Source organism: Haliotis cracherodii, unplaced genomic scaffold (assembly GCF_022045235.1).
Source record: "Haliotis cracherodii isolate W230 unplaced genomic scaffold, xgHalCrac1.p SCAF_12, whole genome shotgun sequence".
NCBI lineage: Eukaryota > Metazoa > Mollusca > Gastropoda > Lepetellida > Haliotidae > Haliotis > Haliotis cracherodii.
In genome coordinates this window covers 10,649,866-10,669,868 of record NW_027266267.1, presented here as the reverse complement: position 1 = coordinate 10,669,868, position 20,003 = coordinate 10,649,866, and the positions used below count along the sequence as shown (strand labels likewise).

At 38.0% G+C, this 20,003-nt stretch overlaps 1 protein-coding gene and 1 pseudogene across 1 annotated transcript in view; both read left to right on the top strand.

Moving 5' to 3' along the window:
• The window catches only part of LOC139456997 (zonadhesin-like), a 387,647-nt gene that overhangs the window by 302,847 nt on the left and 64,797 nt on the right, over positions 1-20,003 (top strand). The window lies entirely within an intron of this gene.
• Positions 4,742-19,613, top strand: LOC139457978 (uncharacterized; annotated as a pseudogene).

Sequence of the window (20,003 nt, the reverse complement as noted above, 5' to 3'; positions counted from 1 at the left end):
GTATGTTGTGTGAACGTCATAAAAACTCGAGATGTCAACATTGTTTGGCGAGCCTTGGCGAGCTAAATACATTGTGTTTATTACTAATACAGGATATTTACCATCCCCAAACACACAAGCGTGATTAACCTCTTTATCATATAGTGTCATTCTTTAGTTCTGTGCTTGAAAATCGCTTTCCCTCTCTCACAAAAATTACCGAAACATTGCGAGTTTTCCTGGAATGCGCGCATTACTATTTATAACGTCACAGGGTAAGTGATGTGTCAGTCGGACAGTGACGGTAGCCAAACAGTTCCAACTGAAATCTGTTTTTTACACAGTGGCGAAGCAACATATACGCAAAACAACAATTGTTTTGACTTGCCTTTCGCGGCAATCCATCGGTCTATCCGCTAGAGTAACTGCCCTTTGTCAAAATGAAGCTACTCTAACCCTAGTCTATGAGACGTCACGGCCACGTTCAGTCGTTGTTGACAGTCGGTCTGTCCTGTCATAACGTTTAGTGCAGTCAGATGTTCACACAGCGACAAAACGAAACAAGGTTACAATTCAAACATATTTCGGCCAAATCCAACTATTTTAATTCGTGGAAAAAGGTTTCAAGCCGCAGAGGTCGACAAGCACAGATATGGCTACTGATCCGGCTTGGCTAGGCCTAGTGCCCTCGCAAAATTGTTTCGAAATTTATACCTCCAAAGTTGTCAAAACGTATGAAATGCCATAGCTACGTCACAGTTAGACACTGATTTTCAGTATATTAGACTGTTCTTTTGATAATGATAGCAATTATCCCTGTAGTTTATCCAGATTCGCGATGGTTAATTCTGACCCGATCGCCGAATGACGAGGGCGACGCCATGTTTGTTTATAAACAGTGAAAGTAGTCCCTACTTGACCTTTGATATTTGCATCTCTATCCGCACATGACTCCAACGGATATCGTTTTAATCCGTTGGCTTTATTATGCCGAGAAACCCACCCATTATATGATAAAAAGTATTATCAGACGTCTTCTGGAAGTCGGTGTGTAACGTCTACTACCTCCATGTCCCATTTCCACATACTTGATTTGCCTATGAACACTCCACAACCTTGACACCACCAGGATTGAGACCTTTAGCAACGTGTCGGATTAACCTAACTCGTATTGACAATGATTTAAGCAATTATTTTTCATTCATTAATGTGCATTCATGTGAACTATGGTTATACAGCATAAATAACTCACATATCTCCGGTTCCAGTATATCATACGTCTATCTACCTTGTCAACGACACTTGAAGATTCGGGTTAGAACAGGTCTTCAGCAACCCATGCTTGTCGTAAGAGGCGACTGTGCTTGTCGTAAGAGGCGATTAAAGGGATTGGGTAGTCAGGCTGGCTAACTTGGTTGATGCACGTCATCGTATCCTAATTGCGTTGATCCATGCTCATAATGTCGATCACTAGAGTGTTTGGTCATTCGATTATTTACAGACCGCCGACATATAGCTGAAATATTGATAATCTCGCCAATGACAATCTGCCGAATGAAATACATTGTTGATAATTTGTGTCTAAAGTGTGATAAATATAGGATGCCCACTAAAGACTCGAAAGAAAGGTCCGACGTTCTGACCAATAGAAAACAGGGGACTGTCGAAGACTTGTTCGCTGTTCCCTGACATAAATGCTATACTAGAACTGTCCCATTTTTAATGTTTTATTTCATCGTAAATGTTGTGATTCCAACCTTAATTGTAAATCTTTGAGAATTGTCATGAGCGTACGCTTGTCCTTAAGTCAAACATAATGAAATACTTTTTAGTTAAAACAAGCGGGAAAAAGGACCAGAACTTCATATAAAGTTCAACAAAAACAACTTATTCTTAAATCAAATAAAGCATGTTTGAATACAAAGTCATGAATAAATCAATGTAAGGCCGTGATTCACAATTTGCACGTGCATGTTAATGCACAGTGCACAATTTGGATATTTGCGTGTTTGTTGAGAGCATGATCCTAACACACGTGTATTTGTTATGTAAACATCACACAAGGATTGTTTAGCTGCAAAGTGTGTAAGGTAACACTTTTGTTTAACAATAAATAATGCTTACGCAGCACCCCGGCTTGCTGTAAAGCAAGTTGCCACGCATTTAAATGGTCACCGAACGACAATGTCATCGCTTTGGAGACGTTATCGTCAGCAGGGTAACATTCATGACTCGCCAAGTGCCGCGTCGTCAACGTGTGACGTCACGCCACTAGACAACCATATTCGGTAGGTGCATCTACAGAACTCAATACCAAACTGCCACATTAACAGCTCGGACAATTCCTGTGTTGAGATCAATAAATGGCAGATCCTTACGCAGCCAGCTGAGGGAACTCACTTCCGGCCCTGACGTCAAGAAAAACGCCCAATTGTCCGTCCACGTCACTGTCAGACACGCCTAGTTGGTGTAGACAGCATCTGAGGTTCAGAAGACAAAATTGGGACAGTATACTGTTCTCAAGTGAGTCCAGGTTTCATCTTGACAGCTCTGATGGCCGTGTAAAGGTCTGTCAACGTCGTCCGTGTGGGGGTGGAAGTGTAATGGTATCATTGATAATGATATTTTGAATGGTGCGCTACCTGGTGAGATCATGTCCTCATTCAAATACAGGGGCGTATATGACAGTTAAATGTCACACCCATAAAGCCGTATGTGTCAGTTTAATGTTACACCTATAAAGCCGTATATGTCAGTTTATTGTCACACATACCAAGACCATGTGTCAGTTTAATGTCACACACATATGGCCCTATATGCCAGTTCAATGTCACACATATAGCGCCCTATATGCCAGTTAAATGTCACACATATAGAGCCCTACACGCCAGTTAAATGTCACATACACAGAGCTGTATATGCCAGTTAAATGTCAAACATATATAGCCTTATATTTCAATTTAATGTCACGAACATAGACCTTTATATGCCAGTTTAATGTCACACATTTAGAGTCCAATATGCCAGTTTAATGTCACACATATAGAACCCTATGTGGCAGTTTATGTCACACACAAAGACCTATGTGTCAGTTTAATGTCAAACATATAAAACCCTATGTGTCAGTTTATTATCACACATATAGAGCCCTATGTCCTAGTTTAATGTCACACACATAGAGCCCTACACGCCAGTTAAATGTCACACACATAGAACCTTATATGCCAGTTTAATATTACACACATATAGCCCTTTATGCCAATGTCACACTTAGAGAGCCCTATAAATCAGTTTAATTTCACATATATAACGACCCAATGTGCCAGTTTAATGCCACATATATAAATCCCTGTATGCCAGTTTAATGTCACAAACATATAGCCATGTGTGCCAGTTTAATGTCACACATATAGAGCCCTATATGCAAGTTAAATGTCACATACACATATGTGTATATGACAGTGTGTAATGCCACACATTTAGAGCTGATATGTCAGTTTAATGTCACACACCCTGAGTCCTATATTTCAATTTAATGTCACACACACAGACCTTCATATGTCAGTTTAATGTCACCGATATATAACCCTATATGTCATTTAAAATGTCAAACATAAAGACATATGTGTCAGTTTAATGTCGCACATATAAAACCCTATGTGGCAGTTTAATGTCACACGTATAAAACCTAATGTGTTAGTTTAATGTCACACATATAAAACCCAATGTGTCAGTTTAATGTCACACTTATAAAACCCTATGTGTCAGTTTAATGTCACATATAAAACCTTATGAATTAGTTTAATGTCACACATAAAGAGCTCTATGTACCAATTTAATGTCACACACATAGCGCTGCATATTCAAGTTTAATGTTACACACAGAGCCCTAGATGTCAGTTTAATATCGCACACATATAGCCCTTTATTCAAGTTTAATGTCACACTTAAAGAGCCCTATCTATCCGTAAAATGTTACACATATAAAACCCTGTGTGTCAGTTTTATGTTACACACACACCGTATACGTCAGTTTAATGTCACATACATGTAGCCCTATATGTCAGTTTAATGTCACATACATGTAGCCCTATATGTCAGTTTAATGTCACATACATGTAGCCCTATATGTCAGTTTAATGTCACACATATAGAGCCCTGTATGCCTGGTTAATGTCACACACAAATAACCTTATATGCCATTTTTTTTATGTCACACATATGATTTTCTTCCTTATCAATTAAACCGAATATTGTTTGCTGTTTTGTGATGTGAGGTCATCTTAAACATTTAATCCTGGTAACATATACTTGACAGTATTAGGAATTACATGATAATAAATCAATCTCTCACACAATTTGACAACCAATCCCAACATGATACCAATCTACAGCCCGGAATATATATTTGCGTTCTGTTATCAGACGAGGCGATGTACTATGTGACCAGTGTTGTCAAACACTATGAAGTAAACGGAAAATATAGGATGATAAAAGTTACCTACAGTTCCGCATTGATCTTAGTCTATGAACCAATGGTGAAGACTGAATGTCTTTACTTTCATGATAAAACACAATACACACGTTTGCTATTAAAAGAAGTAGCACAATTAGTTATCATTTTGGGCTGCGATTTGAGACTTTCGGTTGTTGTTTTTTCATAATGGAAGCGCACATAAAATGTTAGCATTCCAGTCTCTGACGTCACGCCACTGTTCACGGGTCACATGACAGCGGACGAGATGACCGCGTGATGATATTACGCAAAGGCACTGCAGAGGTATATTGTTTGGATCTTACTGGCACCAAGGTAAGAGATAATACGAGCGAACGTAATGTTTCTCTTTAATGACTTTCTATGGACATTAAAGGACATGTACACAAAATACTGTGATGTGTGGTCGCAGGTGAAAGCTGTGCGTGGCTGTGACCGCAGTAAAAATAAATATGCGATAAATGTTCATTATGTGGTTCACGCACAGGAGCTGCTTCGAGTTTTGGATGGTTGATTTTATCAATAATAGCTTGAACAATCCCACAGTGAACTGTAACCGTTCAAATTGTAATACAGCACCGCTTTGATGACTCTTAAACGTGAGCTTGAGGCAATTATATTCCATGAACAAAATCATGAGCCAATACAATGTAAAACCAAAAGAGCGAGTAATCACATGTTATAGCATATCATAAACTTGTATCGGATGAATATCTCGTTTCGTCTATTGGTTGAGATGCTGGTGCGTGGATCAGTCTGTTATATATCTAAATCGTCACAATCGGCGAGCCCGCTGTATATTGTCCATAACTTGAATTCCGGGGTAAAATAGGTCTTCAGCAACCCATGCTTACCGTAAAAGGCGACTATGCTTGTCGTAAAAGGCGACTAACGGGATCGGGTGGTCAGGCTCACTGACTTGGTTGATACATGTCATCGATCCCAATTGCGTGGATCGATGCTCATGATATCGCTCACTGGATTGTCTGGTTCAGACTCGATAATTTACAGACCGCCGTCATACAGCTGGAATATTGCTGATCGACAAATCGATCAACCAACCAACCATAACTTGAATGAAAGGAATCACACAAAACACCTTCCATTTCGTTGTATTTTCCATACATAAATATCAGACTTCCTTTAATATACACTGAATGAGTGAATGAGTTAGTTGTGTTTAACGCTGCTTCGAACTGTATTCAACTTACATCACGGCGTGTCAGCTTAACGTGGAAGGCAAGTTATGGAGGTCTTAGACGTTAACCTCTTTCTGTGTTTTAAATGTGAATATTTCGTTGAATGAACCGGGACACACGCTTAAAGTAGAGTATATATTTTCACAAGTTATAATCACATATTTATCTTTAATAGAGCATGGTGGACATTTGCAACACCATTTGGCTGATCAGTGCTATATTAGGGATATAAAACAATTTAAGAATGTATAACAGACTGTTGTGGCTCACTGACCTCGGCTGAGAAAGGTACAATTGTAAAACAGGAAGTTTTTTTGGTTTTTTTAATGGTGGCAAACCCGACTTCCCTACGAATGTTAATCCATTGTCAATTATAAAACATTTCGAGATATGATTCTAGCCTGTTCATCAACAATTGTCCTTATTGTTGTCTGTTTTTCAATAATTAGTCCTTCAAATATGTTACAAAGGTGAGATATTTTCGAATAGCAAAACAGATCTAATAACAGATCCTCCCACATTATACTGTGCGCCCTTGTTTAACCGAACATTAGTTTTAAGAGGCGTCCGGTTAAGTCAGTGACCACCACATGTTGTTTTGTTCCATTTTTGGCTGAGAACCAACATTCATCAATCGAATGTTGGTTCTCAGCAAGTATTTTCAAGATATCAGTAATTGCAGATACCTATAATTATATACTGAACAACAAAAGTTCCTTTTGTTGTTGAGTATACGTATTTGAGATATCTGTAATTCATTTCAACATGAATCATTTCGTGTTTTCTTCACTTGCCTGGTTGAAAATGGCAATGTGCGCGTTTTGTGAACGTGTAAAACATGTTAGTTCTCATGGTGGCAGTAATTAATACCTATCACATAACTTATGTTGACAGATGAAGACTTCCATCAACAGACTTGTCCTTGCCCTCTACGTGCTGGCAAACGTCATAATACATGTCGCAGACAGTAGGTTTCTATTTTTGTTTATATGATGGTATAACTAATTTATGACAAATCACGAAATCACAATTTTTCCCCGCCGTGATGTTGCTGGAATATTGCTACAGGCGGCGTAAAACCAAACTCGCTCACTCACTCACCATGCATAGCTTTATCTTGTTCCCTCATCCTGCATGTGACTAGTTTCACCTTGTTCGTATTTCGATTACGACGAGAACGCTGTTTCGGCCTGCACGGGAAATGCAACAAAACAACCGTCTCACAAAGGACGCACAGGTTTTTGTTATCGTATTATTTTGAATGCATCAATACTTTGGCAACATTCTTTTTCATCTGATTTGAAATGTTATGCATATGCAGATGGCGTTTATTTGGATGATGTTTGTCAGCTGTGGAGTGCAAATGCAAAACAGTAGTCATTTTACCAATCGATTGACAAAATATTATAAAATAATCGTCCCTAAAACATTCGACACAACAGGCTTTTGTTCTTGCTATATAGACGGTACCCGCTACGGCTGAAGCATAAGTACATTATAGGGCTATAATTTCAGACTTTTATTGTAAATATGACATATTATTCTGATGCCATACATTACCTGGCTCTCAAAATACCTTCTTGTTCACGACCACGGGTGGCCAAGACGTCTAATGCACTGTAATTCGCTGTCTAGAGTTGCGTCCCCTAGGCGTGCCAGAAACCTATGATTGTGGGTTCTAGTCCCAGATTCGCCCTGAGTGTGTTTCTCTGTTTGTGAGGTCTAAACGCGTGCTCGTGGATTTTACTAAAGTAGTAAACTGCTATTAAGAACTGCATCACTTATGCTTTTCCTCCCACATTAGACTGACACAACTGATATAACTGAAATATTGTTCAAAGCGGCGTTAAACCCCAACCCCATCCAACTTGCAATACACTTGTGCTCAGGCGGGGCACTCATTCAATGAGCAGCATGTAGCTGAGAGATGGATCACATTAAACGTCAAATTAGCGTTTTCTCAATACATTTGTTGTGTTGCAGCATTATTAAAACACGGAGGACATTAACTTTTTATTTTAGGTTTATAGAAACGCGAAGGCAAACGAAATTGCATATGTAGGCAATCAATGCTATGAAATCAATACATTAATACAGGCACTACATTAGCGATGTAACAACCCGAACATAACGGTTCAAAACATTTGAATGTATACACTCAAACATTTCTCTTCATTGTCCATTAGTGACGTTAAACTTTAACTCACTCACATTTGTTATACATCAGTGACGTTAAATGTAAACTCACTCACACTCATTATACATTAGTGACGTTAAACTTTAACTCACACACACTTATTATACACCACTGACATTAAACGTTAACTCACTCATACTCATTGTTCATAAGTGACGTTAAACGTAAACTAACTCACACTCATTATACATTAATGACTTTAAACCTTAAATCACTTACACTCATTTTACATAAGTGACGTTAAACTTTAAATCACTCACACTCAATATACATTAGTGACGCTAAACTTAAACTCACTCACACTCATTATACATTAGTGACGTTAAACTTCATCTACTCACACTCATTATATATTCGTGACGTTAAACTCTAACTCACTCACACGCATTCTACATAAGTGACATTAAACGCAAATTAACTCACACTCATTATACATTAATGACGTTACACATTAACTCACTCACACTCATTATACATTAGTGACGTTAAACTTCATCTACTCACACACATTGTACATTAGTGACGTTAAACTTTAAATCATACACTCATTATAGATACATCAGGTTAAACTTTAACTCACTCACACTCATTATGCATTAAAGACGTTAAACTTTAAATCACTCACACTCATTATACATAAGTGGCGTTAAACGTTAACTCACTCACACTCATTATAGATAAGTGACGATAAACTTTAACTCACTCACACTCATTATATATTAGTGAAGTTAAACGTTAACTCACTCACACTCATTATACACAACTGACGTTAAACGTTAACTGACTCATACTCATTATACATTAGTGACGTTAAACGTTAACACACTCACACTCATTATACACAACTGACGTTAAAAGTTAACTGACTCATACTCATTATACATTAGTGACGTTAAACTTTAACTCAAACACACTCATTATACATTAGTGACGTTCAACTTAAAGTCACTCGCATTCATTGTACATATGTGACGTTAAACGTTAACTCAATCACACATTTTATACGTTAGTGACGTTAAACTTTAAATCCCTCACATGCATTATACATAAGTGACGTTAAACTTGAACTCAAACAAATTCATAAGTGACGTTAAAATTAAACTCACTCACACTCATTATAGATAAGTGACGTTAAATTTTAACTCACACACATTATAATTTAGTGACATGAAATGTTAACTTACTCACACTCATTATACATAAGTGACGTTAAACGTTAACAAACACACGCACATTATACTTTAGTGACGTTAACCTTTAACTCACTCACACTCATTATACATTGAAAACGTTAAACTTTAAATTCGACACTTATTATAGATAAATGAGGTTAAACGTAAACTCATTCACACTCATTATACATTAACGACATTAAACTTTATCTGCTCACACTCATCATACATAAGTAAAGTTAAACATTAACTCACTCAACCTCATTATAGATAATTGACGTTAAACTTAAACTCACTCACACAAATTATAGATTAGTGACGTTAACTTTGATCTACTCACACTCATTATACAATAGTGACGTTTAACGTTAACTCACTTACACTCGTTATACATTAGCGACGTTAAACTTACAAAGACTCACACTCATTAAACACAAGTGAAGTTAAACGTTAACTCACTTACACTCAATATACATAAGTGACGTTAAACGTTGTCACTCACATTCATTACACATTAGTGACGTTAAACTCACTCACTCTCAGTAAAGATAAATCACGTTAAAATTCAACTCACTCACACTCATTATACATTAGTGACGTTATACTTCATCTACTTACACTTATTACATATTAATGAAGTAAAACATTAACTCAGTCACACTCATTACAGATAAGTGACGTTAAACTTAAACTCACTCACACTCATTATACATTAAAGATGTTAAACAATAACTCAATCACACTCAATATACATTAGTGACGTTAAACGTTAACTAACTCACACTCATTAAAAATGAATTACTACACAATAACTCACTTATACTCATTATACATTAGTGACGTTCAACTTTAAATCACTCGCGCACATTATACATAAAACTTTAAATATCACCCACTCTTATTATACATTAGTGACGTTAAACTTTAAATATCACTCACACTCATTATACATTAGTGACGTTAAACATGAAATCACTCTCACGTATTATACATTAGTGACTTTAAACTCTTTCTACTCACACTTATTACACATGAGTGACCATAAACATCAAATCACTGACAATCATTATACATTATTGACGTTAAACATTAACTCACTCACACTCATTATACATTAGTAACATTACGCGTTAACTCACTCACACCCATCATACATTATTGACGTTAAACGTTAACTAATGTTAAACGTTAATTCACTCATACTCATTAAACATTAGTGACGTTAAATGTTAACTCACTCACACTCATTATACATTATTGACGTTAAACGTTAACTCCCTCACACTCATCAAACATAAGTGACGTTAAACTTGAACACACTCACACTCATAATCGATGTTAAAACGAAACTTACTCACACTCATTGTGCATAAGCAACGTTAAACGTTAACTCACTCACACTCATTATAGATAAGGGACTTTAAACGTAAACTCACTCCACTGCACACACTACCTCACACATCGAACCGCATTTCAAACAACCCTCAATCTAAACAAGGCTCTCACTCTAGAAGCAATATTAAACCCACAAAATAAACTAGAAAACGTCAGGGCCTTAGGCGTATTCTTAATCAAAACGGAACTAATAAAACGCATCTAAAAAAATAATAACCTACCAAATCAAAATCACATAAACAAACAAACATCCACCATATCCAGCTCCCTTAGTTCTCCTCCCCAACCCCATCGGCATCTATTCCAAATATCTAAATTCCCAAATTATATATAAGCAACCCCTAAAGCCCCCTCTTAGGGTTGCACAGACCACCTTCGCCCCTTTCGGAAACACATTAAATGGCCTGGCCGGGCCCGTGTGCGAAATACGCATCAGTCGGAAAGCGCACGTTCAATCTCCAAAGTAAGTAAGTAAGTAAGTAAATAAACTCACTCACATGCATTATACATTAGTGACGTTAAACTTAATCTACTCAAACTCATTATATATTAGTGACATTAAACGTTAACTCACACTCATTATCCATTAAAGACGTTAAAAGTTAACTCACTCACACTCATTATACATAAGTGACGTTCAACGTTAACTCACTCCTACTCATTATAGATAAAGACGTTGAACGTTAACGCACTCATACTCGTTATACATAAGTCACGTTAGATTTTAACTCACTCGCACTCAATATACATTAATGACGGTAAACGTTAAGTCACTCACACTGAGAAAACATTACTCGCATCACAAAAGGCATTCAAGTGACCAGCTCTCCGTGTTTATGTTGTTGTATTCCTGTTCCTTCTCACAGGCACGGTTGAGATCCAGTGCCCCGAGGAATCCTACCTGAATGAGCCTACTAGTCTGACCTGCTCTACACCCCAAGCCTACTCTAACATCATTTACAAAGCTCCAACTGGGAACAGTCCACAGTGTTCACAAACGGGCTGCACACCTGTCAGCGGATTCCAGGCAGTTCCTATAAACTCAACTTGCACTCAACTAACGATACTGAGCGTACAACAGAGACATGCAGGACAATGGGGGTGTGCTGATGGCGACAATAACTTTGTGCAGAGCAGTCTTGTTGTTGCTGAAAGTAAGTACTTAGCAAGGTTTATGGTTATTATGGGGTGAACAAATGACCGTGCCATTTTTCAAAATGTACAAATTGCGTTCAAATACATCTAATTTTTCAGGATGAACTCATCATTCAGCATAACCAGGGAGACATGGTCAGTTCATCTACATGATGAGATACCTCTAACATGTACAGTTTGTTTGTTGTTTAACGCCGCACTCAGCAATATTCCAGCTGTATGACGGCGGTCTGTAAATAATGGAGTCTGGACCAGACAATCCAGTGATTGACATCATGAGCATCGATCATAGTCGCTTTTTACGGCAAGCATCCAGGACTACTATAGTTCTGCAGCTTTTATATTCTCACGTATTGTCGGGAGGGTACAGGAGCCACCGTGTAGCTACCTGAAAACGTCACTGCTTCTACAGAAGTAAATATGACACTAACAGACTTTCCGTAGGTAAGACTGGAATTTATCAGCGCAAATAGTACGCTTTTTACCTGTGGTGGCGGTACGAAAATCGGTGAGTTAAGAAGAGTATTTTACCCAACGAGAGTAATATTCCTCCATTTCCAAGTATATTCTTCTGTCGAGTGCTGCAATAAGAAGCAGAACATAGGCTGTGATATACTGTTATCATATACCATCCACATATTCAGCCTGTACATTTACAGTTAAAAAGATTGTCATCATGTTTGTAATATGCGATATGACCTAGAGTACAGAATAACCAATACACTATTTTCCTATGTCGCTTGCTGTACATATCTTTTCATTAAAATAGATGTTAAAGGCATCGGATAATAGATACTGTACCACAGAATTCAAAACTGTGACGTATATTTGTGTGTGTGTCGTATTCAAAATTTTAGAAACGTATAATGGACCTAATCTCATCTGGGCCTACAGTGTACAGTCACATGGCCTGCCGGTTCAAATAACTATGTGAACAGTTGAACCTGAGATTGAGAACGACGAAATTGTCAAAATATTAAAGTGTTATTCTTCGTACCTAATTTTAATAGGCCCTTTAGTGAGTAGAAACACTTTGGATACCGAAAAGCCGAAGTTTTTTACGTGTATCGGAGTCGCCATTTCTTTACAAATGGACGCGTACATACCACGTGATTTCATACGCGTTTTGATAGGCTGCGTTCATACAATTTGTCGTATGCAAATAGAGCATGTACTTCTTTGTACAAATCACGTACAACAAGTGGCATACCATGTGTTGCATGCAACAAATTGTATAAAACTAGTTGTAAAGTGTGAATATCCGATAACATTCCTACCAGAGTTTGATGTTAGATTGTTATGCATCATCATTTTCAGGGAACCCACCATGCAGCATAACCGTTGACACCTGTCCAGTTCTTCTGCATGAGAATATATCACTGACAGTAACCATCCAGAACTACTATTGCTCTGTAGCTTCCAAGGTTTCACTCCTTGTCGGGAGCGTTCGGGAGACACTTACAGATGTAAATGTGATTGACCCTACACAAATCACCGCTGTCAAAGAAATAAATATGACAAAAGAACACTTTGGGGATGTAAAACTGGAATTAATGTGCCAAAAGAGTAGGACAATTTCCTGTGGAGGCGTTACAGTTTTACATGGTAAGTACAGAGTGAGTGAGTCAGTAAGATTTTACGCCGCTTTTAGCAATATCCCAGCTATATCACGACAGGGGACACGAGAAATGGGCTTCACAAATTGTATTCATGTCGGGAATCGAACCCGCATCTTCGACGTGACGAGCGAACGCTTTAACCACAAGACTACTCTACCGCCCCCATGGGTACAGAATGACCATCTGCCAGTCCAACATTCTAACACGATTGTTTGTTCTGATTCATAAGTTATAAAAGTTTCAATATCTATCGTCTAAGAGAAGGTGTATATGTTTGTGTCCAATATAGGAATCACTATCACAGATAACAAACATAGTACGATTTCGATTCAATTGATTATTTCTAAGCATCTAAACTTCTTCACGCTTCACACAGTTAATGTGGAAAACAACGTCAGTTATTTGATTGGTAGGATACATTGAGAATAGTACATGGATCAGTGCGTGATAACGAAACTAGGGTCGTTTTTTTAGGAATTCGCGAAGTTGAATGGCGATACATATATTTTGTATCTTCGTTCTTGTCAGAACACGTGTGTGTTTTTCATGACATTAAGCATATCAGCGAAGATGATTAGTTGTGAAACCAGAGGCCAAACTCTTTTCCCGGTGCTGTAATATTACCCAATTCCAAAAAAAATCTTCCTAGACCTGGTTTTCCAGTTGTTGGCACTCAAACGTTGTATTGATCGCTTGACACGTTGCGACTGGAGGTTGACTACACAGAGTGTGTAGCATATGCACGATGAATGCATCAGTCACAGTCATGACATTTATTTAAGACGACCCTCTTCTTTGATCACCGATGTCACGAAGCGACATGGACATGATGTACTGATATAATATTAGTCTGGTGACTTCTTGTGTCTGTGCCTTTCTAAAAAAACTCACCACTCTTTGGCTCTTTAGCTTTTACAAAAGTAAGTTATTGGTGTTGCAAAATGAATGCCGTTAAATATGTATCAGAATAGTATCCCATTTAATTACAGGTATACCAGCATGCCAAATAACAAGTCAACGGGACACTAGTTCCCTGCGCATTGGCGAGGATCTGTTACTGACTATTTCAATTTCAAGATATTACTGCTCTGATGCCGCCCCACTTCTGTTAATGATGGGGAAGAATGATATAACACTCTTCAATGAAACCGTTAATGATACTACAAAGGAATACTTTGTCGTCAAACAACGTATGACAGCTTCACATTTCGGGATTGTGAAGCTATCCTTCGAATGTGGAAACTTTCGTCAGGCACTTTTGTGTGAAGGTGTTCAACTGCTAAGTCTTGAAAACGGTACGTGGTGCACTCGTACATAACCATTTATGTTAAACATATTAGGTTATGAAAACCATCATATTTATTCATGTTAGGAACCAACCATTTGATATTCTTAGAAGGGTTAGGGCGGGGCTAGGATTTTGTATCGAGATTAATTTTATTTCAGTTACAGCTACAAATGGTCGGTCCCTGAAGACTGAATAATTGATGGATGTTATAGTTTCTTAGGGCAATGGGAAGAACATTCCACCAGTTACAGACAGATCATTTCCATATTGTTGATCTCTCTGTCCAAGACGAAAGCTTGTGACATTGTGGTAGGAATATATAATAAATAATGTAATTGTTGACCCCTACAAGCGCACAGATATCTTTTACATTACACGCATTATACCAGGTTATGTTTTCGATAATAGTATGCTGTCATTCTGCATGTGCACGTAATAGCTTAACATTTGTGTCAAACATAGAAAACAATTCCAGAATAACAACGTACGTTTTTCAAAACTAATTAAAACTACCTTTCAAATGCTTAATGTATTATTAAGAAAATGATATTACTCTTTCAGAAAACAGTTTTCACAGTGACAAGGCGGGCTCCATAGCTGCGATAGTCATGGGGATATTCATCTTTATCATCGTTATCATCGGCATCCTCATATTAGTCAAGAATCTCAGCAACAAAAACGATGGACGTAAGGTAGAAATGAATAAACTCTCTCCATTAAACCAATCTTCTAATAAAATTAAAGTTGTGCTTCTGTCATTACATCAATTCTTGTAACCGATAAAGGATTAAAATAAACCACATTCTTATATATCACCACCCTACTTTCTTGCACATATAAAAGAAGGCACTAGATTCCTTAAATGTTGTGCCTATATCAAAACTGGGAGAACATCAGTCAACCCTTCTTCATTTGAACAGCTCACTCCATCGTTCTAAACTGGAAAATGGCTCCATCAAATAGGTTTTTGCTTGCAAAAAAATACCTTTAATACCTGGAATCAATTCATCATCAAGACCTGACACTCTGCATTTGATCTTTCTGAACATTTCCTTTTGACAGTCTGTCCATTGAGGCTGATGAGACATTTCAAAAACAGCACCCTATTATATTAAAAACACTAATATAATCTAATATACTTACAGGAAAATCCAAGGATGACGACAGTGCTAGTGGATAGAGAAGTATATCATACTCTATGTTTACAATCAAAGGCTATTTTAACAGCTCTAGAAAATAACATAACTCATTATATTTCAAACTCCCTGTCCTGACTTCGGCCGATGTAAAATGGCTCTTGTGAGCAGTACCTTTTACTTGACATCAATTCAATGAAATAATAATGTTGCTTCTGGCCAATGAGACATCATTTTGTGTTGGTTACCGAGCCATATCGGTAAGACGATGCCCCAAGCTGCAGCAAACGCTACATTCATCAAATCTGGGACACTACTTCTTATGCCCCACAATGATTGAAAGTATGTTACGTTGTAACTTTATTTACGTCAAGTGTTTCTCTGTATTCCAAATCAATGTTTCGTTTGATAATGTTTTGCCACGTGTTGTCTTGATCGTCATGTCGTGACTATACTAGCCTTGGGATCGGATCCGTTTGCTGTGGGACAGATGTTATGTCAGATGTGCACAGTATCCACGAGTACTGATGATTTAGAAATAAAGTTAACGTTATAAGTTCGAATGTGCATTGACCAAATACTTCATTCTCGGCTGATGTCTTAACTTCTCTTAACGTCAAGCATAGTTTGCTGAAGACATATTCTAACCCGGGTCTTCACAGGTTCTTTAGAAGGTGTATGTGGCATATGAAGTGACGGCCATTCGATAGACAACTAGTTGGTATAGTTGTAGTTAACATACTCATATTTACACTGCAAAGGCTTTAATCGGGTCAAATGCACAATTATCTGTAAATATGCATAGACTTCTTCCTAAACATAAACTGATTTAAACTTAAGAGATTAGTGTTCAGGGTGTGCGACACATCTTCTTGTTCTATACATCCTCTTCAATCAGGTGCAGTATGTGAGATACCCTATGCGTAGATTTATGACAGCATCTAAATATAGTAACTTCATGACGACTGCTTACTACATAGAACTTCATTCCTGAAGACTAATCATTTTCAAAACACATTGCAATGAACGTCTGAAGAATTTCAGCAGAAACAATGTAACACAGTTACAATCATTGTTAAACAAGAAAAAGCACTGCCAAAAGGGTTCGCGGGTGGCCCAGTCGTTTAAGGCGCCGCGATTCGCTGTGCAGAGTTGCGTCCCTTGGGCACGATAGAAACCTATGATCGTGGGTTCGAATCCTGGTTCGCCTCGATTATGTTTCTAGGTTTGTCAGCACCATGCCCGTGCTCGTGGGTTTCATCGAAGTGGTAAACGTCCGAGACCTGCATCACTTTGGGCTTTCTTCCCACATCAAGCTGACACGCCGTGATATAACTCGAATAATATTAATAGCGGCGTTAAACCCAACTCACTCACCCACTCACTCACTCACTGCCAAAAAGCTATAGGTTGTACTTTATTGACCAGTGGCTTTTTGTGTACTCACTAATGAGACTGATCAAGGACACGTGCCGTCACACCTACATGTAGTACTACACCAAGGATACCCTATTATGAGATATTTCTTGCATCAAAAGTTGTACAATATTAGCGGTAGATCTGACTTTAATGATTTTGTGATGATTTACAACTAACAATGTACGGAGCCATTATTCATGCTCACTAACAGATAATTAGAACTAGATTATGATTGAACTGGTTCGGTAAAACCGATTATTCGTTACATCCGACTTCGTCATATCAAGGGTATGATGTATAGTCCTTGAAAAAGACAACCCATTGTCAGCCATCATATCCAGAAGTATGCTAGCCTCTTGAAAGTGGTAACAGTGCCATTGTAACGGATCTATTCCACTGTTGATACATTTAAACTATTGTTTGTTGCTTGTCATAGATGATTCAAGGTCAGGATAGGTGACCAGCATCCCCGTGTTGTGGTGGGAGCTAATCACATGGAAGATCAAGTGGCTGCAACATAGCTGTGCATGTTTAATTCTACCCCTGACCCGTGCAGATCCGGGTTAGAAGAATAGGTCTTCAGCAACCCTTGCTTGCCGTAAAAGGCGACTATGCTTGTCATAAAAGGCGACTTGGTCGCAGAGTGGTAAGCGATCCATCAACGCCTGATGAACATTGTCAAGAAAGGGTGAATGCTGACGGTGGCTACACCAGGTACTGAAGCTTCTGCGACTTATATGAACGTCATTTTAAGGGGTTTAAGAATGTTTTCATCAGGGTAATAAACTAGTGTATAATGTAATATAAAGTTTGTTCGTTTTGCGTTATCTGTTCTTCAGACATCAAAGAAATATTTTGTCAGAAGTCGTCACAATGTTAGCTAGTTAGCTAATATTTATATGCAAAAAATGTTTTTGACCCTTGACTACTTTTGAATAGCATATATAGGACAAATAACGTTCGCAAAGATACATAATACATAATATACTTTTAAAATGAATTTTGTCATTCAATTATATATTTTTAACCATGGGTACCATTTGCTAGTACATATGTGTGTATATATATATATCACTGCGGAGACACCAGCCAAGGGCTTCACACGCTACCCATGTGGGGAATCGAACCCGGCTTTTCGTGGAATGCCTAAACCACTGGGCTATCCACTGCCCTAAATGTCTCAAAGCTAAACTAGCGTATCAGTAGAGGGGGTATATAATTTTTCTGTCTTTTTTGTCGTTGGTCAAAACAGGTGACGGGATCAGCAGACAATCATGCACATGATAACGTGGTGGTAACTCTGTCACGAGGGAATCGGAACCAGGCTGAGGACAATGTTGTAGTCGGCTCGGGAGGATCTGCTTCTGGTAATGATCATCAACGACCGAGGCTCCGTATTAATCATGTGTACGTCCCTACTACTGTAGGTGACAGAATAGTCACGACAGGGACATCCACAGAGACAGGTGTGATGGGTAAGTCCACTCCTTTACATGACACTAGTTTGGCATTTTGAAAAAGTTGAGAAAAGTTACATTTTCATTGCAGTGAACATAACACTTGACATTTCACTCCAGTTAACATAAAACTTGATATTTCACTTGATAAATCTAAATGTATGATTTAGAATTTTCGTGACCCTAAATATCTTTTTGATACTTGTGTATATATCTTGTAAGATTTTGCAAACACAAAACCACTTTTTAAGTCGCAAATACAAGGGGTGGTGAACAGCCCCTGAGTGTTAGGCAGGGATAATTCACCTTTCAAGGTTTTTCCTTTGCAATGAAATAATGTAAATTTCCGGTAGACAGCTACACAAAAAGTATATATTTCCTTTGCCCCGGCATTCGATGAGAGAAAAATGACATTTCACTCGACACGTACAATATCCTCTACACATTTCATTTTTCATATGCACTAGTTTCTGTATAACGTTTTGCTATTTTCGATGTCATAATTGTCCCGGAAAGTGGTTTAACTGGTATTATTCGCAATGCTATTATTTGTTAGTTATTTAAAGCTTTACATAGCAGCATTCAAGCTATATGACGTTTACCAATAGCCGAGCCTGGAGCTGACAATCCGGCGATAGATTTCAAGATCGTAATTCCACGCATTTGTGATTCGATGACACGCAAGCAACCATGTGATGGAGACTGACCACCTACTCCATTTAGTCGCCTCTTATGACAAGCATATGTTGCTGGGGACCATTCCTAGCCACGAATCTTCATGACAATGCAATAAACATAATAAGCCATTACTCTTGGGTCTACATAATGATTTATAAACATAGTGCGATTGAAGCGTGGATTGTTTTAATTCCTTGTCGGCCGTTCTTACGTCTAATTTTTATGAATCAATTTGTTGACTAAAATACTAGTTGTCCCAAAGTATAATACAATTTTGGCATTTGTTTCAGGTGGCGAAAACCTACATCCTGAAACGAGAGGAGAATATGTTGCCCTTGATAGAAATGCTGTCCAACCCTCAAACATCTATGAACATCTGGGAACATATGAAGAAATTGGCAGCTGTGAAGTTCTGCTATCCTGAAAAGTAACATCACTGTGTTTGGTTAATAGTATGTCTGTCTTGGTCTAACGCAGTAGTTTTGGAATCCTAGCCTAGCAAACAGGACGTTTATTTCGAGCGCCTGTTGTGGTGCAATCTGCAATGGTTACTGGTCTTAACTATTAATTAACGTATGACATACCTGTATTAGTGCATGCGATATTTATTTGTCAAGGCAATGCAAAGGGATAACAAATTTAGAAATTGAAGAATGGAGACAAGAAGTTGTAGCATCTGTAGGAGATGACATGTACACAGCTTTTACTAATCAAAACTGGCTTTCAGAGAAGATATTTGTCGGTGGATATAGAGATTACTATACGAGTGTCTGTCAGATACCATTTCTCTTACAACGAGTTGTTTCAAAACGTA